The sequence below is a fragment of the Parasteatoda tepidariorum genome, chromosome 6, assembly GCF_982258835.1.
Source record: "Parasteatoda tepidariorum strain Cologne lab strain chromosome 6, Ptep-v5.0, whole genome shotgun sequence".
NCBI classification, from domain to species: Eukaryota; Metazoa; Arthropoda; class Arachnida; order Araneae; family Theridiidae; genus Parasteatoda; species Parasteatoda tepidariorum.
The window spans coordinates 116,271,016-116,297,272 of record NC_141760.1 but is presented as its reverse complement, the minus strand read 5'-3'; the positions used below and the strand labels follow the sequence as shown (position 1 = coordinate 116,297,272).

Here is a 26,257-nt window from a genome sequence, read left to right as displayed (position 1 = left end):
TATATATATATATATATATATATATATATATATATATATATATATATATATATATATATATATATTGGAATTTTCTTAAAACGCATTTTGCTACACTTTTTATACTTTCATTTCACGCTTTACTGTAACTTTACACATTACTTTATATTTTACTGTCAACACTTTTATATTTTACTCTTTATATTTTACCCTTTACTTAACATTTTCCGCTTTATTTTAATTTTATACATATCGCTTTACAATATTGTCTTTCGTTTCACATTTTATCTGACGCTGCAATTTATATTTCATGTTTTACTTTAACTACTTACTTTTTGCTTTATTTTCCTTTACTTTAATTCTTTACTTGACAATTTATAAACTGCTGTTTGTAGAAAATGCAACACCATGAAAGAATCATCAGAATCAAATGAAATTTAATACAGAAACGACTTGTACTGATACAAATAAATGATGAAATTTTCAAAACAAAAGAAACAAATTAAGCGTCCGAAATCAGTATTTGGTGCAGCCACCACGCGCTGCAATAAGTGCTGCTATACGACGTGGCATGGAGTCAAACAGATGTTGAATATCTGCTTGAGGAAGAGAATTCCATATCGCTTGTATGCGCAACCAAAGTTCGTCTTTGGAAACTGCAGGACGCGGATCACGAGTGAGACGCCGACCAACCATATCCCACACGTGCTCAATAGGCGACATATCCGGCGAATAAGCAGGCCGAGGAAGAAGTTGCATGCGTTGTGCTGAACAGAAGTCTCTAACAGTCCGCGCAACATGTGGGCGTGCATTATCCTGCTGAAAGATAGCTCCAGGGATGCCTTGAAGGAAAGGAACGACTTCGGGCTGTAGCACTTCACGGACGTATCTGTTGCTATTGAGATTACCCTCAATTCGTTTCAAATTGGATTGTCCATGATACGAAATCGCACCCCAGACCATAACTCCGGGTGTTCGACCACTATGTCGTTCAATAATACACTCAGGAAGGCAGCGTTGACCGGCATAACGTCTAACACGAACACGGCCATCATGGGTCCACAAATTGAAGCGTGATTCATCTGAAAAGACAACTTGGTGCCAATCAGCTCGCCAGTCTCTGTGCTCAAGAGCCCACTGCCGACGCAGCCGTCGATGATCCGCCGTGAGGGGAATCCTGTATAATGGCACCCTTGCACGCAATCCACGGCGCAGCAGACGACGACGAATTGACGAAGCCGACAATTGTACACCTGTAGCAGTAGACCAATGTGCTGCCAGCTGCCTGGAGGAAGCTGTGCGATCATTCACCGCCATGCGGAGCAGGTGTCGATCATCGCGCTCTGACGTCACCTTCTGTCGTCCAGTGCCTGTTTTTCGAGTTGTTCGGTGCTCGTCGGTCCACTGCTTCCAAACTCGCATCACTGTGGAACTGTTCCGCTGCATACGAGCTGCTATTGCGCTATAGGAAAATCCTTCTTCTCGAAGGCCGATTATCCTCCCTCGTTCAAACTCCGTAAGTTGCTTGAATTTCTTATTCTTCCGTCGTGGAGGCATACTCAGGTCTCACTAAACGTTTGCCACTAACAAATAATCATAGACTATTTTCAACGTCCCGCTACAGCACTTTATTTATACGCTTTCAGCATCAATTCAGAGGGCGCTGCGCGCGCCACGCACGCGCGATGGCTCTGAAACTTTATTAATTTGCATAATATCCTATAATTGACATTTGCTGCGAATTTCATTTGATTCTGATGATTCCTTCATGGTGTTGCATTTTCTACAAACAGCAGTTTATTTTACTTATTTTTTTAAGCTTAGTTTACGAATTTACTTCACATTCAAATTTGTTCTTTAATATGTTTCTCTTAATACTTTCAACTTTGTAAGCATATTACTTTATTTTATATTTTTCGCCTTTTTTACGCTTTTACTTTATATTTTACCATGCTCTTTAGTTTACATTTTTTACGCTACGTTTTATTTGATGTGCTTTTTCCGCACTTTACCCTTTAGTTTATACTTTATATTCTACTGACAAACATTTTTTTAGACTTAGTTTTCTTGACGATTTCACTTTAGTTTACTGATATATTTAGATATCTTCTTTACTATACACTTTTCTATTTACTACATTTTACATTTGATTGTACTTTCTGCTATATTTTCGACTTTCCGCTTTACCTATTTCTTTTATTTATATTTTGGCATTTTACCACATTTTTACTTTATGCTTCACTTCGTATTTTATGCTTTACTTTTCTTTTTTACTTCGCTAATTTCTTATTTTACGTTTTACTTGATATGTTACGCTTTAAATTATTCTATAAAATACTTTGCTTTTTATTTCATATTTTGCTTTTTACTTTATATATTAATCTTTACTTTATACTTAACAATAAATTTGGTGATATACTGCGTAATTTATATTTTACTTCAGATTTCACTTTATACTTCACGTTTCACTTTACCTTATACAATAATTAACGTTTTAGTTCACACAATATTTTATATTTTTTCTTTAAACTTGTCTTCATATCAAACGCTTTTCTTTCCGTTATAATATATTTTTTATTTTAATGATAATTTTCAGCTATATTTAGATTGTTTTTTTTCCCTTACACTTTTACACACAATTTTACTTTGTGTTTCAAGCTTTACTTTATATTTGATGCTATAGTTTACTTTACTTCATTTTTAAATTTACTTAATATCTTACTCTTTACGTAACACTTTATATTTATGCTTATATTACTTTACGCTTTTACTTTAACTGATACTTAAGTTTGAGCAACTCTTATTCTCTAATATAATTTCTTCTTTTTATCTTACGTTTTTTTATTTAGCTTACAAACTTCCTACTTTACTAAATATTTAACTTTTTACTTTATATATTTTGCGCTTTACACTACATAATTTTTTTAAGTTTTCGCTTTGCTTAGCATTATATTTACTGCATTACTAAATAAAATTTTAATTTTAGCTTTATTTTATGCTTAACTCCGAAATAAAAATCTTTCAAAAAAGAACCTTTGACCGAAATAAAAACTTTCAAAAAAGAGGTTTTAATGCAATTAGAAGGTGTCTAACCGTTCTGAACGAAAACGATTGCTTTATTGTTTGAGTTTGTGACAAATATAATGTTTAGGCTAATTTCTGAATGCATTTTGATTTAAGTATAGTAAGTGATTAATATTAATTAGTTACTATTAATATAGTGAACACGAAGATTATTAAATCCTTTGAGTGTTTATATGACTTACCTTTAAAAAACTATGATGTCACTTGGTTAGACTTATGTTTCCTAAAGATTTCGAAAGCTGAAAAAAAAAATACCACATATTGATTAAAATTATATAAATATCTTTGCAACAAGATAAAAGGGTGCATCCAAACATTACTTAAGGACATGTGAGCAAAGGAGTTGTTATATTCCATGTCAACTGTCATCTATGAAAAGGTACCCCGACATAGCGTGGAGTTAACATGTCATATATACTAGTGAATTATAGTTGTAATTTTGTAGTGGTAGATACGCTACAGTACTCCCCCACCAGAATTATAGCTGTGATAGAATTCGATAACACTAGTTGCTGTATTTGTGACAGACCGGGAGTACTGCATTAAAGTCACCGGGTTTTGAACATTAGTCATGAGAGCTGTATTAAGATCATGGTCGTAGTCGCTCCTGTGCTGCTTTTAGCAGTCGGGTGATTGCAGGTTGACGTTGCGTGTGACGAAACTCAGTAGCAACAGTACGAAGAGGTGGATAATGTTGCAGTCACAAGTAGCAAGTCAACTGTTCAATGTGGACCATCAATCGAAGTGGGCGTTACTGTCAAGATAGGCCTGTTCATATCTAAGTGGGCGTTGCTGCTCAGGTAGGTGCGTTCTCATCACGTCCGGGTCACCAATGTGGGGAAAGAAGCTGTTATCGTCCATGTCAACTTTCATCTATGAAAAGGTACCCCGACATAGAGCAACACCTCCTAAATAAGAGCAGGCCTCAGCACGGGTTTCCATAAATATCCTTTAGAAGTCCAAACGTAATGACATATTTCGTATTTTCAACCACTGCGCAGCTTAGTACCCTTAACGAAATGATTTCATTCTTATTTTTCATCTACTGCGCAGTTAACTGCGTTAGATCAGACTACTAAATTGATCCGTGCTGAGGCCTTCCTTCTTCTAGGAGGTGATGCATAAAGACGAGTTAACATGTCTTATATATGTACTAGTGAATTGTAGTTGTAATTTTGTAGTGGTAGATACGATACAGACATAAAGGGGATGGGTTTTTTTTAATTTGCTTATATTTATAGACCAGGGCCAGGCAGAATGCGAGCAATGTTTACGTATGTCATTTAAATCACATAATAATTGCAAGTTGCTTTTTTTTAAAGAAAATATTATAATTTGAAAGAATTACTCTTGAAACAATTTCAAACTTTAAATAAAATTTTGGAGAGCGAAACAATTTGGACAAAAATTGCTTTTATGTGTTTCCGAGTTCAAGAGTTTTAGGCATTTCAGAAAAACTGCAAAGATTTCTTAATAATATTCTTCTCAAAATTTCATAAAATGAATATCTATTGTACTATTCTCTTGAAGAGTTACATAAAATGAAATTCTAAAATTAGATTACTTCAGAAAAAGTGAAAATTAGAGCTTCTTCGATAACTTCTTTGCATCATTTTTAAGCATTACTTTTTTTTAAGCTTCAGTATACCCACATATTACTTTATACCCTACTTTTCTTTGTGAGTTACTTTTGCATCAATTTTACGCGTTAATTTTCGCACGCGTTACACTCACTCGTTGTTATATTTCTGGCGTAACTTTCCTTTTTTTATTTTTGCATAAATTTGCTAGTTTTATTTCTTATATTTATGTATTTACTTTGTTATACATAACGTTTCTTTTATTCTTTTTTATGTGCTACGTTTTAATTAATATTTTATATGATATTTTGGCACGTTTACTTCTATAATTCTTTTTTTTTTCTGCTTTAATTTGGACACGTATTATTTGATATTTTATTCTCTACTTTTCTTTATATGTTACTTTAGCTCACACTTTTGTTATGTGTTTTATGAGTTACTCTGTTTTAAGCGTTACTATCTTTACACGCTACTTTTCGTATCATTTTATTTTTTTTTATAACTTATTTTCACTTTTACACATTATATTTTATTTTGCGCGAATCTTTCTTATGCTTAAATTTTATTAGTGCGTTAGATCTATTTACGAGTTAGTATTCCCTTCTTATTCTTTACAATTTACACGATCACTTTATTTTGACTTAGTTTTACTTTACTTGTGCTGTAGTTTTCATTCTTTCCGGCAAACGTCCTTTAGAAAAAACGCGGGTACTTTTCTAATGCGCTACTTATATTTGTCACTTTTCATATGTTTTACTTTAACGCGTTATTATATTTTGCTCCTTACTTTTCTTACTAAGTTACCTTTGAGAATTTGCTATTCTACAGTGTTAATGCAGTTTTTTCGATTATTTTCGCCAAAACTTCCTTTAATTTTTTACCTTATGCATTATTTTTCTGAGCATATATTTTTACAAGTTACTTTTACACAATTTTCGCATCATTTTTACTCTTTACTTCTCTTTATACTCAATTCACCTATATTTTACTTTCCTTTAAGTGCTAATTTTTGTTCTCTTGCATTACATTGTGTTTCCTTATGCGTTACTTTACTTATGTATTAATTTCATGATAAAATTTTTGCACTTGTTACTCTTACGCGTAGTTATATTTCATGCGTTACTTTTCTTATGCGTTTTATTTGCATGCCACACGAGTTCCTCTTATACATTGTTGTAAATTATGAGTTACTTTCCATTATGCGTTGCTCTTTCGCGTTTACCTTTCCTACATTTAATTTTACTAAGCAGTAATTTTACGCGTTTATTTTCCTTTCGTGTTACTTTTTCTTATTCTTGTTTCTTTCATGCATTAGTTCTATTTATGTGTTACATTTGAGCGTTTTTATTATCTCTTGAATTTTTTAATGCGTTACTTTAACGCATTATTTTTTTGCGATTTAAATTGCAGTTTTTACTTTATATTTCACACTTTAACTTTTATGATTTCCTTTTGTTTTGGATTTTTTTCTTATGTATTACTTTTTCACGCTTTGCTTCACCAAGCCTTTCTTTCGTTTCTTCTCCATTACTTTTACTTTTTCGATGCTTTATTTTAAATATTTTTAACTATATGTTTCACGTCAGTTTCTTGTATGCGATACTTTTATCTGTTTATTTTTTATGCGTTATTTCTCATTTTACTTTTCGCAAACGTTATTTTAACTTTCAAACGTAAACAGGTCATACACTATTTTTAAGCGTTTTTGTATTTGATGGGTTACATTTCTTTTACTAATTTTTCTTTCTTATACATAGCTTTTATGCATTTGCTTTTCTTATGTGTTACATTTACGCGAAATTATATTTTACGTTTTTACTTTATGCGTTACCTTAACTTTAAGCGCGTTATGTTTGCTTTTCTTTATGCTTACATTTAAGCATTTACTTTGCATGTGTTACTTTTACTTCAAGATTTAAATTTTTTGCGTTATATTTCCTTATGTGGTATTAAACAGATTTTTACTTTTCTTTTTGCAATACCTTTAAACGTTTACTTTTATTATGAATTACTAATATTTTGGGACGTTGCTTTTCTTTATGCTTACACACATTTTACTTTAGATTCCATTTTTTCTTGATGTATTAGTTAAACGAGTTTTTTTTCTTGCGTATCACTTTTACTTTTTCATATTGATATATATTTTACTCGATACAATCTTTTACGCTTTCATTTTCGTTCGAGCTTTACTTTCAGGCGTTTACTTTTTTATGGGTTTCATTCAATTTTACGCTTTTTCTTTTTGCTTAAAATACACACTACTATACTTTATATTAGACACTTTACTATTGCCAGGGTGCGTAGCCAAATCTTTGAATCAGAAATAAGCACTTTTTAAAAACTTTTCAAGCACTTTACAAAAATTTTTAAGCACTCAAAAAATTCATATTCAATCAATGAAATTATTGAAAAACAAAAACTTTTTATAAACAGTTTTAGCATTAAAAAAAAACCAAAAAAAAACGGGCGTAAATCGAAACAATCAGTACTTTCCCACATCACCGAGTGAATTCAACTTGATCCTGAACTCAGAACAAAAGTACCCTTACCCCCTACGTCAAAAAAAAGTGTTAGAAGTAAAATAAAATAAACAAGAACAAAATTAAAATAAATTAAAAAGAAAAACATTTCATAAGGATCTGATATTCTTTATCCGAATTGGAGCACTCGGGTTTCGGTTTAAAGTGTGCGCGCATGCACAAGTCATAACGTGGGTACGACATGAAGTCCGCATGAATGATTACGTAGCAAACTCCCCATTTTTCGTGAAATGCATGGGATCCACCAGATATCACTGAAGGAAGAAGAAAAAAAATTTCGGAAAAAAAGCACTTTTTAAAAACGCCAGCTGAAAAAAGCACCTTTAAAAGCTTTTAAAAACGAAATCCCCAAAAAAGCACCTTTAAGTACTTTTTACAAACGCTACGCACCCTGTATTCTTATGCCTGATTTCTACGCGATCATTTTCACGCCATAACTTTTATTATGCAGTTACTTTAGGCATCATTTACTTCGTTTATGCGTTATTTGTTGCTTTTGGGCATGATCTCTATTAATAAACCTTACTGTTTTCGTTATTATATATTACGAATTGCTTTTACGTGTTTCCACATATTAAACTCTATTTTTCTTCATTCTCTACTTTTCTTATTCGTAACTTTAAAGTGTTCAGGATTTTCATGCCTTTCTTTTCCTCACGAATTTCGTTATTCGTTACTTTTACGCATTTACTTTTATTTTGCGGTTATTTTTATGATTAATTACTTCGTCCTTTTTCTGTTACTTTTACGCTTGTTAAATTTTACGCGTCCGTTCTATTCATGGGTTACCTCCACGCGTTAATATATGTATGCGTTATATTCCTTCATGATTAAATTTTCCTTTTCGCTATGCGTTACTTTATCTTTTACTTTTCTTATGAGTTTCAACTACTTTCACGCTTTATATCTTATGCGTTTATTTTATACATACGCTAATTCTACTTTTACGAGTTGTTTTTAAATGTTTTTTTCCTTATGGTTTACGATTATGCGCTTTTTTCTTAAATTATACATCTTATTCTTCTTATGTTTTACTTTTTCTTTACGCCTGAATTTTAATTACGAGGTACTTTTGCGCTTTATACTAAACTCAGTGGCGCGACAGCCCATGGAGGGCCAAGGCCTACTATGTCTATCTCAGTTTTCTTGACCTTGGGCTTTTGCGCTTTATACACGTAGCTTTTCGTTATATCTTGCATTTACTTTTCGTTATATCTTATATTTACTTTGTCTTATTTTTACTATTGCTGTACACCTTTACTTTAGTCTTCGTATATTTTACGCGTTTTCTTTTCACATGTGTTACTTCTGCGTTTAAGCGTTATTTTTCTTTATGCTTTAAGTTTATTTTATATTTTACACATTTCTTCATATGTTTCTTTTACACGTTTAAATTTTTATGCGTTACTTTAACTTTAGTTTACACAATGTTTTTATTACATACTTTTTCGTGTTACTCTTGTTCTCCAAGTTGCTATCTTTTCCCCTTTCTTTTCTTATCACGTAGTTTTACTTTCCATATGCGCGAATATACCTTTTACGCGTTGTATTTTATTTCAAGCTTTATTCAAGTTACTCAATATTTATGAATTACTAGTTCTTATGCGTTACATTCTTTTTACGTAACATTTACGAGTTTTTTCTATAATGGGTCATTTTACGTATTTATTTTTATCATGTTTTTTCTTTTCTCTTAATAATTTTACGTTATTATTTTACGCGTTAGTTCTATTTATGCATTATTATTTTTCTATTCTTCACAATATCCGCAATAACCATTTATGCTTTATTTTAACGCGTTTCGCTTACTCGTACATTTTTTATCTATTACTAATTTTAAACTCTACAATACTTTTTGCGTTACTTTTAAGTTTAAAATAAAATTTCGCAAAAAAAAGTATAAAGAATTATTATGTGTCACACGCTTACAATTCTCTTGATATTTTTAATTTAATGCGCTATTATAGTTAACACGCTTTTTATAGTTAAGCAACTTTTTCTTCCACGCGATATTAAATTTTCACTTAACCCTCATTATTGCCTACATTTGCATTGCATACGCGCTAATTTTACCGGTTTTAGTAAATTACGAGTAAAATTTTATTATGCGTTATATTTTCGCGTTTAGTTTTGTTATTTGTTACTTTTACGCTTTTTTCTTTGCTATGCAGTAATTTTAAGCATTTATTTATGAGTCAAAATTTTAATAGCGGTAACACCCAAAATTCGATATCATAATTTTTACATTTTTTGTTGTTTTTTAAAAAGTATATATTATACAAAACAATAGCCCAAAACGATTTCTTTTTCATTTAATTTATTTTACAAGATATTAACAATTGAAATTTAAAGCTCTTTTTAATTAAAAAATAAATATCTAAGGACAGAATGAATGGATTTTAAAAAAATGTATCTCATTTCACGCGGAAATAATTGAAGTTTTTGATAAAATAATTATAATAAAACAAATGTTTAAAAAATTTAAGTTTTATTGCAAAATTAAGTTGTAAAATGAAAAACAAAAATGTTGTTAATGTCGTACAAAGTTCAAACAAAACCCATTTCAAAGTAAATTTTATTCTGAACAAAATGGCTTTTCAAAAAAAAATGGATCGCAATTCCATAAAAAGTTATAGCTTTTTTCGCGGAACGCTGCACCGCGGTGGGCTCTGCCACTCCACTCCGCTGATCGCTCAATTGCGCTGTATCAGTTAACTTGGAGGGAATTTAAAAACCTCAACTAAAGTTTCACAAAATAACAAACATTATATTAAATAATAAATATATAATTTATAATTTTAGGTGAATAATATTATGAATAATTAGTTATTTATAATTTATTTACATATTTTTTTGAGCTCAAACTTGGAACTAGAAGAATATATTTTACATTTGAGAGTTTCAAAATTTTCAACTAAATAAGTATGGTATTCTTTAGTTCCATAAATTGTTGAAGCTTTCTTAGATCTTGTTTCCAATTTTTTTTTTTCATTCTCAAGTTCAGTTTTTTGCAGAAGTCAAACTGAATATTATCGAAAAATTTACATGCCCAATCGAACAATTCTTTAGGTGTTGTTATATTTTGTGTTAGCAAACTACTCTTTCTTGCTTCCCTATTCACCGTCCCACCAATACCATCGCATGCCCCTTCGCCATGAGAAGCTTAACATTTTTGTAGACACTTCGATGCTTTAATTCGTTCAGCGGGTTGCAGCAATAGTTCATCATTTCTTGATTTTATCTGTAAGTTTATAATTAAATTTCGTGATAAATATACAAATCAAATTCTTACAATTAATGTATTTCTTAGAAATGTAATTTTATGTTATAAAAACACTAATTATTATTAAAGTTGATATTACTAAGTTAAGTAACAATTGAAACTTACCCTATTTGATAATTATTATCACGTAGATCAGCACTCCGAACTACCTTAACAAACGCTCGTTACAATTCAAGTATAAACATGAAAAAACGCGCAGCGTGTGAGGTAATCAGCGCATAAATTATAAATAACTACTTATTCATAATATTATTCGCCTAAAATTATAAATCATGTATTTATTATTTAATATAATGTTTGTTATTTTGTGAAACTTTAGTTGAGGTTTTGAAATTCCCTCCAAGTTAACTGATACAGCGCAATTGAGCGATCAGCGGAGTGGAGTGGCAGAGCCCACCGCGGTGCAGCGTTTCGCGAAAAAAGCTATAACTTTTTATGGAATTGCGATCCATTTTTTTTTGAAAAGCCATTTTGTTCAGAATAAAATTTACTTTGAAATGGGTTTTGTTTGAACTTTGTACGACATTAACAACATTTTTGTTTTTCATTTTACAACTTAATTTTGCAATAAAAATTAAATTTTTTAAACATTTGTTTTATTATAATTATTTTATCAAAAACTTCAATTATTTCCGCGTAAAATGAGATGCATTTTTTAAAAATCCATTCATTCTATCCTTAGATATTAATTTTTTAATTAAAAAGAGCTTTAAAATTTAATTGTCTTGTAAAATAAATTAATCTTGTTATCTTGTAAAATAAATTAAATGAAAAAAAATCGTTTTGGGCTATTGTTTTGTATAATATATGCTTCTCAAAAAACGGCAAAAAATGTAAAAATTATGATATCGAATTTTGGGTGTTACCGCTATTAAAATTTTGACTCTTATGTAATATTTATTTTACTATGTAATATTAATTATAAATATTATTTACTATGCAATAATAATTATTATGTAATATTTATTTATTAGATAGCAAATGACCCGGACTCACCGCCAACATTTAACTCGACAATTGGAAAAAGTTGGATCGACCTGACTCTGTATACCGGGAAACTGAATGTACAGAACTGGAGAGTCGAAGACAGAGAAACTCTGAGAGACCACAGGTTGCTGATCATGGAAATAATGCACGGCGACACAACGATCATCGGGATTGACTAAATAAATTATCAAGATCTCAACTTATTCGACTTTCTGATTAAGGTCAACAGGTCGACACGAGATTGGGAGGACAGATTGGGAATGACAGATACAATCGACGGCCTTGACAAGGTGGTGGAAGATATGACAGCGGAAGTTATTCAGATTTGCAGGACCAGCAAGAAACAAAAAGGGAAGAAAAGTCCAAAATGGTGCACACTAGATTTAGCTATACAACGCAAAAGATTGAGGGCGAAGCTCAGACGATTTCAAAAAGAGAGAGATACAACAATGAGGCAATACAGATTAATTGAATATAGGAGAGAAAAAGCCCTGTACAAGAAACAAATACTGCAACAAAAGAGAAACACACTAAGGGAATATTTGCAAAATATTACAGCGCAGGAATGTTTTGGGAAACCTTATCAGTGTGCTAGGAATAAAGACCCCTACTCCGGCTGCATAGCACAGATAAAGAATGTAGATGGCACATTCACGGAAACTAAAATCGAAACAATAAAGGCTATAATCGAGTACCACTTCGACACAAGGAACCCCGAGTTATTGCCTAAAACTGAGAACTGCAACATGGACCAGCCATTCACGGCCACGGAACTCAGGCATGCCGTAATTAAACTTAAAGGTAATAAAGCACCAGGCTTGGACGGCTTGCCTCCTGAAGTAATAAAGGCTCTACGTGAAGCTGCGCCAAACATCATGTTGAAACAGATGAATAAGTGCCTCGAATTGTCACACTTTCCGACTATCTGGAAAAGAGCGAGAATCATACTTATCCCGAAATCGGGGAAAGATCTATCTAAACCAGACGGATATAGGCCTATCTCCCTCCTCCCGGTGTGGGGGAAAGTGCTAGACAAGCTGCTGACTACCAGACTGGTGTACTTTCTAGAATCGAACAAGCTACTTAACAATGCTCAACATGGATTTCGCAAAGAGAGATCGACCACGACGGCCATGAAAAGAGTCCTAGAGATTGTGAGCAATGCGAAAGCACATGGGGAATATACGTTAGGGGTCTCCTTGGATATCAAGGGGGCCTTTGACACCATATCATGGAAGAAAAGTCCTGGAGAGACTAATTAGTCTAAACTGTAATGGAAATCTGCATAATCTTATTGGAAGCTTCCTAAATGATAAGAAAGTCACATATGGAGACATCGAGCATGCAGTGACGTGCGGGGTACCGCAGGGCTCCAGCATGGGCCCGATATTATGGCTAACCGTGGCTGATCAAATTCTTTCTGAGGACAAAACGAACACGTGGTGGCATTTCCAGATGACTTTTTCGTTCTGATCACAGGGACTGTGGTAAACAGACTTGGCCCAAGGGCCACGGCAATTTTGGGTAAATACCAGAGATGGGCAGATTTTAACCACCTGCAGTTCAGTACGGGGAAAACACAAGCCCTAGTATTCCCAAAGCAAAAGAAAATGAGTAGAAAGCCAACTGTTAAACTAAATAATCATAGTATCCCAATTAATGATACCATTACGTACCTTGGGTTTCGATTAAACTGTCAGCTCTCCTGGTTGCCACATCTGGACTATTTATATGACAAAATTTCCCTATTTTATTCAAAACTTAAGAGATGCTCAGGGATCGACTGGGGGATTAGCCCGAAAATTCGAAAATATATTTATCTCAACAGTGTTTGAAAAATTGTCTCATACGGCTCGGAGATTTGGTATAGCAAACAGGTAAGGGTTATAAATAGAATCAAAAAGATTGAGCGCATCCCGCTGCTAAATATTACTAGGGCCTACAGAACGACTTCATCCTCGGCGTTAGAGGTTTTAGCCGGAGTAATCCCGCTTGAGCTAACAATTGAAGCCGAATCAAAAATGTCGAATCTATTTTCGCATAATGACAACCCTATAGACAAAATTGAACTACCTCTAAAGCATCCAGCCGAATTAAAAACAATAGACTTTAGTTTCGAACTACCAACAGATAAAGGAATTGAAATATACACAGACGGTTCTAAATTGATTTTTAACAATGAGCATAGAGTGGGATGCGCCTACACGGTCTATTTTTGGGGTTTTCCCATAGAGAGCAAAAAATGTAGACTTAGCAACTTCGCGACAGTATTTAAAGCAGAACTTTGGGCAATCCTTCAGTCGATTCATTGGGTTAACGACAACAATATAACTAGTCCGGTTAAGATTTTTTCGGACTCCCTTTCCGGACTGCAGGCTCTCTGTTGTCCGGAGGAGAGGGAATTCTTGACTCACATGATTAAGGACAACATCAACGATAATATTTCTTTATTTTGGATTAAGGCCCACGCGGTTTTTCGTCGTAACGAGGAGGCTGATAGCCTGGCCAAATCAGCTTGCGAAAAACAGCATATTGATTTAAGTGATATCAAACCTAAAAATACAATAAAAACAGAAATTTTTATACAAAACTTACAACTTTGGCAAAATCAATGGGATAACACTAATAATAAGGGACGACATACCCATGAATTCATTAAAAAAGTCAACTATAGGAAAATTTATCCAAATTTTTAATTGAACCAATGTCTTACAAACCACGGAACCCAGGGCACGTACCAATCACGATTTCACAACAAAACCGATCAATGCCAGAACTGCGGGTGCTTGGAGGATTTAGAGCACATACTATGCGTATGCCAAAATTTTCAAGATCTGCGATCTTTATACTTTCCATCTAATACGACTATAGAAACTATCAAAAATCTCAGGATGATCCCAAAAATCAGCATGGGAATCGAACTTATCATAAAGAGACATTTTGAAATAAATTTACCTGAATCCTTTGACTAGAGTGTATTTGATTTCTGGGATAGTGACACAGCTATATCTTTCATGTAACAGGTACATCTGCATGGACTCTCATTGCTACTAATTGCATCCACTTCAAATGTCTTTGTGAATTGAGTTCTTTTCATCTGTAAATATTCATGATTCACTGTTAATTTAACATACGATTGTTTTTATAATTGAACTTTTTTTCATCCGTGACATTTCACCTGCTAATTACTATAAATTTATACCAATGATGTGACATGTTTATCTGTAGGTGTCATCACTGATATTAATTATATCCACCCCAAACATCTTTGTGGATTGAACTTCTATTCATCTGTAAATATTTACGACAAACTGAAACTGTTAATATGATCCAACGACTGTTAATATGATCCTACGACTGTTAATATGATCCAATCATCTGTAAATTACTGTCTGTATATTGCTATTGGAAATTGGTTGTTCATCCGTAATTTTTCATTTATGTCTGTAATTTTTCATCAACTTGTTAAATGTTTTTATAAGTTGCAATTCATGCTGTGCTTTGCACAGTTTTCTATGTTATGCTTGTAATCTATCAGTACCCCCTGGATGCCCCTTTTCGGGGGCGGGACAGGGCTCAGTAATAAATCTTCCATGTGATATTACACTTTACGCATTTAAGAACAAATATTTGTTTTATGAAGGAAAAAGTACTTTATAATTGTATTTTATTCCTCTTTTATGAATTCCATTTGGAGGGCGCTCTTTTTACCTGTCATTCTACAATACGAGTTATATTTTTCATGCGTTACATTTTCTCGTTCAGTTTTTTAATTTTTTACTTTTGCCATGCAGCAATTTTAAGCATTTATTTTGCTTATATGCTCCTTATTTTTACTTGTAACTTTCACGTATTAGCTCAATTTAATCGTAACTTTTTAAGCGTTAACATACATTACGTCTTACTTTTTATTCTTTATTTTTCGTATTATGTTTTTTCGGATCGCATTATGATTTCTTATGTTTTGAATTACACAATTTTTACATTACTTTCTAGACTTTTTACCGCGTTACTTTTCGGCGCTTTTAATTTTTTACCAGTTTTTTTAGTACGCATTCGTTTTTTTCTATTACTTAATCCATGCGCTATTATTTAGACCTGAACAATATATTTTATGCTTTCACTTAATTGATTTTCTTAATTATTTTTCTTTCTTTACTGCTACTTTAACGCGTTATTATACTTCATGCTCTACTTTTCTTAAAACGTTACCATTCAGAATTCAATTTTCTCTTGTTATTACTTTTCTTATGCAGAAGTTTTAATTCTTTCCGTCAAACTTCCCTTATATTTTTAAAGCGTATTTTTCATTTATGGATTATTTTTCTGTGTATGTTTTTCGCATTACTTTTATGCAAAGGCTTTCATTTTTAATAATAACTTCCTTTTATGCTTTACTTTGTCTACATTTAACTTCAGATTGTATAAGATTCTTTATGCGTTCGGTTTAAGCTTAATTATATATTACGCTATACTTTTCAAGTGCAATTTCTACTCGTATTCTTTTATGTCTCAATTTTACGTATGCGTGTAACTCTTTCGATGCTTTATTTTATACATTTAAACATTTTACCTTTATAGTGTATACTTTATTTTTCTTTATGCATTACTTATACATCTTCAATTTTTGTTTCAACATTATTTTCGTTTTTCTTATTAGTATATTTCTTTATAATTTACTTTTGTGGACTACATTTGTTTTAATGTTAATTTTACATTACTTTTCTTATGCATTACTCTTTGGTGTTTTACACGTGTTTACTTCTATTCAGCGTTATTTTTACGCGTTTTCTAAAAGCCATTATTATAACACATAATATTTTAGGCTTTACTTTTCGTAAAGCTTTACTTTTAAGAATTTACATTTCCAAGACATTTCTCTTGTTGTGCAGTACTTAGACGCGTTGATCTATTTCATTTTTTGCTTTACTTTTTAACGCATTGCTTTTTTTATGCGTTTTTACAAATTTACTTTTACAGTTTACTAAACTTACTTTCTATTTTTATTCTCTACTTTTCTTTATGCTTTATTTTTCTGTGTTTTTATTCTTATGCTTTAAATTCATCTTTTTTATGCATTACTTTATCGCATTTACTTTTCTTATGCGAGATTTTTACTTTTATGGGTAATAGATACTTTTACACATTAAACAATTAGCTTTCAATTTTAAACGTTGCATTGACGTTTTATTTTCGATTAATTTGTTTTAATTTACATACATTTTTTTTTAATATGGGCTACCTTTGAGCATTTAAACTTTTTTGCCTAACATTTACCCGTTAAATTTATTTTAGGTGTTATGTTTTATGCAATACTTTTCCTTATGCGTTTCATTTATTAGACATAATCGTATTTTACGAGTTATTTTTTTTCTACACGGAATTCTTGTTATACGTTACTCATACCTTTATTACGCGTTGCTCTACTTTCTTTATTCCATACTTCACTCATTACTTTTACTTTCTCGCATTAGTTATATTATTCTTTAATTTACTCACTTTCTTTTTTATCTGTAATTTTCTTCTACAGATTTGCTTTTTTACGCGTTACTTCTACTTACTTTTACTCGTAATGCTCTTTCTACATTACGCCTTACTTTTCTTAATGCTTTAATTTACACTTTTTTTTTTTACTTAATTTTATATTTAATACTTTGTTTTTCTTTACGCGTTACTTTTCTAAAGCGTTACTTTCACACATTTTTTTTTATTTCTTACTTTTTCGTACTATTGTTATGCTTTAATTAACACATTTTTCATGGTACTTTGTTTCACACTTTACATTTTTTATACTTTTGTTAATGGATTATGTTTTACACTATACTTTATATTTCCCTCCTTACTTTATTTTTATGCTCTATAATTTTCTTTTAATTTGCCGAGCTTCACTTTATTCTACAGTTTACTTTATGCTTTACTTTTTACTCTGCGTTATTCTTATATTACTCGATTTATATTACGTTTTAAATTTTGTTTACGCTTTGAATTACATGCTTTTTATTTTCCATTTTTCTTTTCTTTCTACTTTACATCCTATTTACTTTTTCTTTCCACTAAACATAAGCTATATTTTTATTTTATATTTTGCGCTTTAGTTTTCTTTATGCTTCACACTTCAAATGACATTAAAATGTACTATTTTACACAAATTTAATTTAGGCTTTATTTTAAACTTTACTTTAATCTTAAATTTATTAATTTTTATACGCATCACTAATAGCTTAACCTGCTATTTTACTGCATAATTGACATTTTTTTAGGCATTAATTATCTCACTTTTTATCTTATTTCATGCATATTTGACTTTACTCTGGATATTCACGCTTTACTATAACTTTGCACATTATTTTATATTATACTCTTTGTATTTTTATATTTTACCCTTTACTTTTCATTTTCCGCTTTATTTTAATTTTATACTTTTTGCTTCACATTTTTGTACGTTTCACATTTTATCTTACGCTGCAATTAAATTATCATAAGTTTTACTTTAACTACTTACTTTTTGCTTTATTTTCTTTACTTTATGCTTTATACTTTACTTGCCACTTTATATTTTACGCATTTCTTTAAAGCTTAGTTCACGAATTTACTTCACATTAAAAATTGTTCTCTAATGTGTTTCTCTTAATACCTTCAACTTTATATGCATATTACTTTATATTTTGCGCCTTTTTTACGCTTTTACTTCATATTTTACTCTACTCTTTAGTTTCTTTGTTTACATTTCTTACGTTACGTTTTATTTTAGGTGCTTTTTGTTTAATTAACATTTTACCCTTTAGTTTATACTTAATATTCTACTTTACTTCAAACATTAATTTATGCTCAGTTTACTTGACGATTTCACTTTATAGTTTACTGATATATTTATATATTTTTTTACTACACACTTTTCTTTTTTACTACATTTTACATTTGATTATACTTTCGACTTTACTTAATACTTTTTTATATTTTGCATTTTACCACTTTTCACTTCGTATTTTATGCTTTACATTTCTTTTTTACTTCTCTAATTTCTTATTTTACGTTTTACTTGATATGTTACGCTTTAAATTATTCTATAAAATACTTTGTTTTATATTTCATATTTTACTTTTTACTATACAATGCTTTTGACTTTATATATTAACCTTTACTTTATACTTAGCAATAAGTTTGGTGATATACTGCGTAATTTATATTTTACTTCATATTTCACTTTATACTTCACGTTTCACTTTACCTTATACAATAATTAACGTTTTAGTTCACACAATATTTTATATATTTTTTCTTTAAACTTGTCTTCATATCAAACGCTTTTCTTTCCGTTATAATATATTTTTTATTTTAATGATAATTTTCAGCTATATTTAGATTGTTTTTTTTTTCCTTACACTTTTACACACAATTTTACTTTGTGTTTCAAGCTTTACTTTATATTTGATGCTATAGTTTACTTTACTTCATTTTTAAATTTACTTAATATCTTACTCTTTACTTAGCACTTTATATTTATGCTTATATTACTTTACGCTTTTACTTTAACTGATACTTAAGTTTGAGCAACTCTTATTCTCTAATATAATTTCTACTTTTTATCTTACGTTTTTTATTTAGCTTACAAACTTCCTACTTTACTAAATATTTAACTTTTTACTTTATATATTTTGCGCTTTACACTACATAATTTTTTCAAGTTTTCGCTTTGCTTAGCGTTATATTTACCGCATTACTAAATAAAATTTTAATTTTAGCTTTATTTTATGCTTAACTCCGAAATAAAAATCTTTCAAAAAAGAGGTTTTAACGTAATTAGAAGGTGTTTAACCGTTCTGAACGAAAACGATTGTTTATTGTTTGAGTTTGTGACAAACATAATGTTTAGGCTAATTTCTGAATGCATTTTGATTTAAGTATAGTAAGTGATTAATATTAATTAGTTACTATTAATATAGTGAACACGAAGATTATTAAATCCTTTGAGTGCTTATATGACTTACCTTTAAAAAACTATGATGTTGATGTCTCTTAGATTGTCTAAAGATTTCGAAAGCTGAAAAAAAAACACATATTGATTAAGATTGCATTAATATATTTGAAATACGATAATACAGGCCTTTCGAATATTACTTAAGGGATGGAGTCACGGGGGTGAAGTCACATAACAATTTCAAGTGGTTTTTTTTAAGGGAAAAAAATAATAATTTGTAAAAATTGCACTTGAATAATTTGTAAAAATTACACTTGAATAATTTGTAAAAATTACACTTGAATAATTTGTAAAAATTACACTTTTTTAAAGAAAAAGAAGAAAAAAAAATTGTAATTTGGAAGAATTACACTTGAAACAATTTCAAACTATCAATAAAATTTCGGAGAGCGAAACAATTTGGACAAAAATTGTTTTCATGTACATCAGAGTTCAAGAATCTTAGGCACTTCAGAAAAACTGCAAAGATTTCTTAACAATATTCTTCTCAAAATTTCATAAAATGTATTGAAATATCTATAATACTATTCTTTTGAAGAGTTACATTATTTATTAAAATGAAATTCTAAAATTAGATTACTTCAGGAAAAGTGGAAATTAACGCAAGTTTGCGTCGTTACTTTCTTACGTTAACAGAGGATGTGATTTGCTTATTGCACGATCACATAATTAATATTTTAAGCTGTTCAGTATTTTTCGGAACCACGTTACCTTAAAAAAATAAATCAGAAGTTCCACGTTCTAACTACTTTATTTAAAAAAATATTAAACTAAAATTTATTGCTCACTTTCTCAACATAAAAAAACAGCGAAAAAAAAACACATTTGTAAACTTTTTTGGAATATAGTAGGGTAAACTAACCAGTGAAGGAACACTTAAGCTTAGCTTGCCTTTAAAAAAATCATAAAAATTTCAAAATTTGTAATTTTAGCTAAATGACGGTGTCGACATATTTGATATTAAATGCAAATTATGTAAAAGTTACATAATATTGTTTTAAGCTTTTGGTGGTTTAAATAATAAGTAGTAAGATAACCAAGTGAAGGAACAGTTCTTACCAGTGAATAAACACTAAATTATCCAGTGAATGAACAATTAATTTTGAGAATGCTTGATGCTCGTTAGGAATCCATAGGCCACACCAATGTCAAAAAACAAGATTTTTCTTGGAATTACAACATATAACCACAGTTAACGTGGAAAATTTTGCTTTTTTTTTCAGTCATGGAATGAAAAGTAAAATATGGTTGAATACAGAATTTTAAGAAAATTGTTTCCTTTTTTTTCTTCTCACAGTTCAATAGTCCGTTCTTAATCATGAATGTTTATCATTGTGTAATCCGATGATGTTTTTATTATTATTATAGTCAGATAACTTTATTATTTACACTTTCCCTCCATATATTTTGAAGTTTTTTTTTTTTAATTTTATAATTATTTTTTTTCTCTTCGTCGTACTTTCTGCTTTAACTTTTTTTCCAGATTTTTCAGTCTCTTTAAATTTTTGTTCTTTTTCTGAAGTTAATGAAAAAAAGTAATTTATTTCTTTTGATTTGACCGTACTCTTTTTTCCAAATTATTGGCCAATGCAAATGTATCTTCGAAATTTCTTTTTATTTTCCAGTACCATTTCTAGAATTCCTCACTGGATAATAAATAAGAAAAAGGAGTTTCGAAGTTTGAGTATAATCCATCTCTCATTGACTTATATCTAGTGGGTCTTCAGCTGTACTTACCATTTACTTATGGAACCAATTGCTTTTGCAACTAACAATGCCTCAAGAGGACTTATCTCAAAATCACTTTTCAGGATACTTACATTATCAATGTTAGTTGTATCAGCTTCAGTGCCAAAATTTGACTTAACCAAATGTTCCTTTTTTAAATAAATTCTTCCATATTGAGAAAAGCGCTGGCTATTGGATATTTAGGAGATTAAACTCTTTTGTCAATGTTCCTTTAAAATTTTGCAACATAGCAAGTGAGATTTCCTTCCCAAGCTTCTGAAGAAATAGCGCATCGTTACTCTCGAAGTATGTGTTTTGTTGATAAGCTGTTTTGCTAATTAACTCTTTGCTTCTGTCTTGCATGCATTTGTTGAAGTCAACGTTTTCTTCATCGAATGGAAAGATACCACATTTCATAAAAGCATTTTACTTTCATCCGTTGATGAAAGCTTATTTAAAAATGGATGTAAAATTCTCTCGATATATTGTTTCACAATTCTTTTGTTTTCAAGATCTAACGGGTGATTTCCCTGACTTAGGTAGAAAGCTAAACCAAAGAATTTGTTTTGATGAACAAAACTTGCTCAGTTTCAAATTGATATGAGATTTATACCTATTCAGAAGGAGCGAAATAGGAAATTTGATAGCATTTTCAATTAGCGATAAGTAGAAACATTTGTAAAATGTTGCTGCTGTCATCGTTTCACTTCATGAATAGCTTTTTCCAATGCAATATATAGCAGGAACTGATTCTGTATTACCTCAAAGAATTCTTCAGTAAAGAAAAACTACCAATGGAGGTACTTCTTTCTTTTTCTTGCCTAAGAACAATAGATTATAAATCCTTATAATTTTTTTGGGCCAAAGATTTTTCCCGTTTAAGGGCAGTATTCAGCTCCCGTTTCGTTCGCATTGTAAATGCAATCACTTTCTAAAAGGATGCCAGGGCTACTTCCCTCCTAAAGATTCATTTAAAGTTCTTCAAACCAGTCTTTCGAATATAATTCTCTATAAGGGAAATTTTGCCTTTCGAAATTATCTTCACATCGCACTGAGTTATATGTGGATGTCGTCTTAAAAAAAAAACTTCACCCATTTTTCACCTGGATGATTGTCTTTAAATGTATTCTTCCTACCAGTTTCCGTCATGGCGTTAAAAACCGCAATAGGATATTAATTTAGATAATTATTGGCATAAAAGCCGGCAAAGAAATTTTCTATTCAAGCTTTTATTATTATATTTAGTTATTTATCGATCAGTAAAAACAGTTTTTAAAAGTGTCTAACGTATGATGCAACCACATACTACATTTATAAAGATATTAAATAAATAATTTATTATTATAATTCTTTAAATAAATTTAGCAATTAAATTAACATTTCGAAATGAAATTGTTATAGGAATTATTTATATAACATTTAACTGAATTTTAGGTGTCCTCCATATCTCAGAACTACTTATTATCCATGTAAAATCATATTTCACACATACTGTTCATTCACTGGTTAAAAGTTGTTTCTTGTATTTTTAACATAATTTTGATGTATAATATGACTCAAGGTAGAAGAAAACTAAAAATTTTCTTTTATTTTCATTAACTTAATCTTTATTTTCATTAAAAATCTCAGTAAAGGAACATTTGTTCAATAATTGGTTTTTCATCGTTTGGTAATCCTGTTAATAAACTCCACCTTATTTCAGTATTTGCTTATGCTATGATGCTTAAAATAAATATAACGTAACTTCAATAACCATATTTTGAATTCTCTTTTTCACAATGACAAAAAAAGCCTTATTGTATGTAATTAATTGTACTTTAAACGGATAAATATAAACACTGACCATATAATTGTGTCAAAGACACAAGGCGTTGAACAGATACTAACAAATTCAAAACTTTTTCCACAGAAGAAAATATGATCAGGTTACCTAATGCATTGTTAGACTTACTATTGTTAGGTAGTAAGCTACTGTTGACAATCAATCTAAATTAAAATGTTTAAAATCTTATTTTTAAAAAGTATTTATGCAATGTTCCTTCACTGGTTGGTTTACCCTATTTATCTTTGAAAACGATCAAGATTTTTTTCTACTTTAGAAAATTTTTTCTTCTTTTGAAGGGCTAACTTTTGAACACTCTTTGTTAAAAATTAATTGTATATATATCTGCAGTTATCAAAAAACGGGCAGAAACAAAATATACTTTACTTACAGAAAAATCTTCAAATCTCCGAAATTGTTTCATAGAACGGTATCCAAATAAATCCAGCAGTTCTACATTCAATTGAATCATCCAAACGGGCCCTTATCTATCCTAGTACTGTGTAAAATAAAGCTAAAAACAAAAAAGAGCATAGATTGTTAAATATTCATTTCTTAAGAAATTGAAAGCAAACTTAGAAAAATTAAATGTTTTAAAATAAAAAAAAATGTAAGAAGCATGCAAAAACAAACGATAAGAAGAAAATGAAAACACTATAGTATAAACGGTTAAACTTAATTAAACACTGTAAAACAAGCTCAATGGACAAAAAAAATCATTAAAAAGATCTTATATTTTAAGCGCTATTTTTTTTTCTCGCGTTTTATTTACGTGTAATATATTTTAGTAATTTACGTGTTATAAGTATTATTTTATAAGTAGTTTTACAAGCGAACTATAGTTTTATAGTTAACTATACGTATAGTTTCACGAGTTACTATTCTCTATGTTATGTTTTTATGCGTTACTTTTACTTTTGATCTACTTCCCTGAATACTTTATACTTTCCTTTAATTTATATTTTACACGCGAATTTTCATATGCGTTACTTTTTTGCGCATTAATTTACGCGCTTTCTGTATACATTTTACTTTACGCATTTGTTTCTATCGTTCCTAATGTGCTGTTGCTTTTACTTATTAACTGCCTTATAATTAATGCGATACTTTTCTTTATGCGTTCAGTTGCGCAAATTATGTGATACTTTTGGTTATCCCTTAATTTTATGCTTTTACTTTTATTTTAATTTCTCACGTTTCTCTACTTCATTACTTACTCCAAACTTTTTTTTCAACTCATTTTCTTTTTTGTAAATTTTTTCTTGCTGTGAATTTTCCTTCGTACGTTACTTTTGCGCTTTACTTAACTTACTTTTTAACTTTCTTATATATTTTACTTTTTTTATGTGTTAATTTTACCTGCAATTGTTATATTTTAAATGTTATTTTTCTTTCTGCTTTAATTAACATTGTTTTTACTGTAATTTATATTTCACACTTTACTATTTTTATGTTTTAGTTAATGAATTATGTTTTGTACTTTTCGTTACTCTTTAGGCTTTAATTCAGTTCATACTGCAGGGTTAGCTTTATTTTAAGCTATATATATATATTAATATATATCTTTTTACAACCTATTTTTTTTTATTTAACTTCACTTTTAACTATAGTTTATTTTTTACTTTACCTTACTTTTCAATGTATATTACGCTTTAAATTTGCTTTACGCTTAACATTGCAAATCTTTTATTTTACCCTTTGCTATCCACTAAACATTATAAGCTATATTTTATTTTACGTTTTCGCTTACTTCACTTAATAGTATATTTAATTTATGTTTTTTACCTACTTTTAACTAATTTATACTTTACTTTAGTCTTAACTTTACTCATTAGTTTATACTTCTTTTACTTTATACTTCATGATTTTTTTACGCTTTAATTAATACACATTTTATCTTATTTTACCCCCATTACACTCATTTTTCTTTTCTTGAAACACTTTTACTTTTCTTTTTTATACTTTAAATTATATTTTACGCTTTACTTAATAATTTATTTTACTCATTTCTGTATATTTTACTCTCAACGCTTTTATATTTTACTTTTTATATGTTCATGTTTAATTCTTTACTCAACTTTTCATACTTTATACTCTACATTATTTTTTACGCTTTACTTTGTTGTATTTTTCATATTACGGAGCATATTATTTTTCACGTTTTATGTAACATTCTAATTTATTACATTCTTCGCTTTACATTACACTCTTTTTAATTTAAACTTTTATCTTATACATTATTTTATACTTTACTAGATATTTTAATCTTTATTTTATACTCTATGGAAAATTTTTAAACTTTCACTAGATACTTTAGGCTTTAAGTTATACCTTGTGTTTTTTTATGCTATACAATTTACTTTTTTACTCTTCACTTTATAATTCCGACTGCGCTTCAATTTATGTTTTACTTTTTTTATATAATTTACGCTTTACTTTACATTTTAAATATTAGTTTTATTTCATACTTTACGTTACATTTTAAGTTTTACGCTTTATTTCACATTTACCTCAGCAGTTTATTCTTCGTGTATTACTTTATCTTCCAATTTACTTTTTTTTTTATTTAATAATTTACTTAAGATTTTATGCGTTACTTTACGCTTTGTTACATCTTTGCTTTATACTTTAATTTACACTATAAAATACTTTCTACTATAATATACTTTACCTATTAATTTTACAGTTATTTCAACTTACACTTTTCATTTATTGTATAATTGATTATACTTGAAGATTTAGTTTTTAGTTTACACGCTTCTTACTTTACGCTTAATTTTTCATTTTATAATTTAATTTATGATTCACATACCACTTTTGCTTCACACTTAACTTTATTTTTATTTCACTCAATACTTTTACTTTATATTCTATTTTATATTATGCTTTACTTTCAATTGTATTTTATTTTACTGCCTTCTCTTCACAAATTCTTTTAAATATATTTTGCATTTTATTATATACTTGTATTATTATATAGTTTACACATTATTATATACTTTACGCTTTATTTTATGATTTGCATAATATTTTCCTTTATAATACTTTTACACGTTTACTTTTATCATGTGTTATTTTTAATTTCGTGTTGCTTTTCTTTATATTTTAATTTATAAATATTTTATTTTATATATATTTTATTTTATATATATTTTATTTTATATTACATCCTCTACTTTTCTTTGCGTTATTTTAACCTGATTATTTTCCTTTTGTATTACTTTTCCTTTTTTCGTTCTGTGTTTTATGCGTTACTATATTTAACGCGTTACGTTT

At 29.6% G+C, this 26,257-nt stretch overlaps 1 long non-coding RNA gene across 2 annotated transcripts in view; it reads right to left on the bottom strand.

Moving 5' to 3' along the window:
* LOC147808323 (uncharacterized) overlaps nucleotides 1–26,257 on the bottom strand; it is a 68,563-nt gene that overhangs the window by 9,778 nt on the left and 32,528 nt on the right. For both annotated transcript variants that reach the window (XR_015434862.1, XR_015434861.1), the window contains 2 exons: nucleotides 14,409–14,550; nucleotides 3,246–3,302 (listed from right to left, as the gene is read on the bottom strand). This is a non-coding gene — a long non-coding RNA (uncharacterized LOC147808323). The remainder of the gene's footprint in view (nucleotides 1–3,245; nucleotides 3,303–14,408; nucleotides 14,551–26,257) is intronic.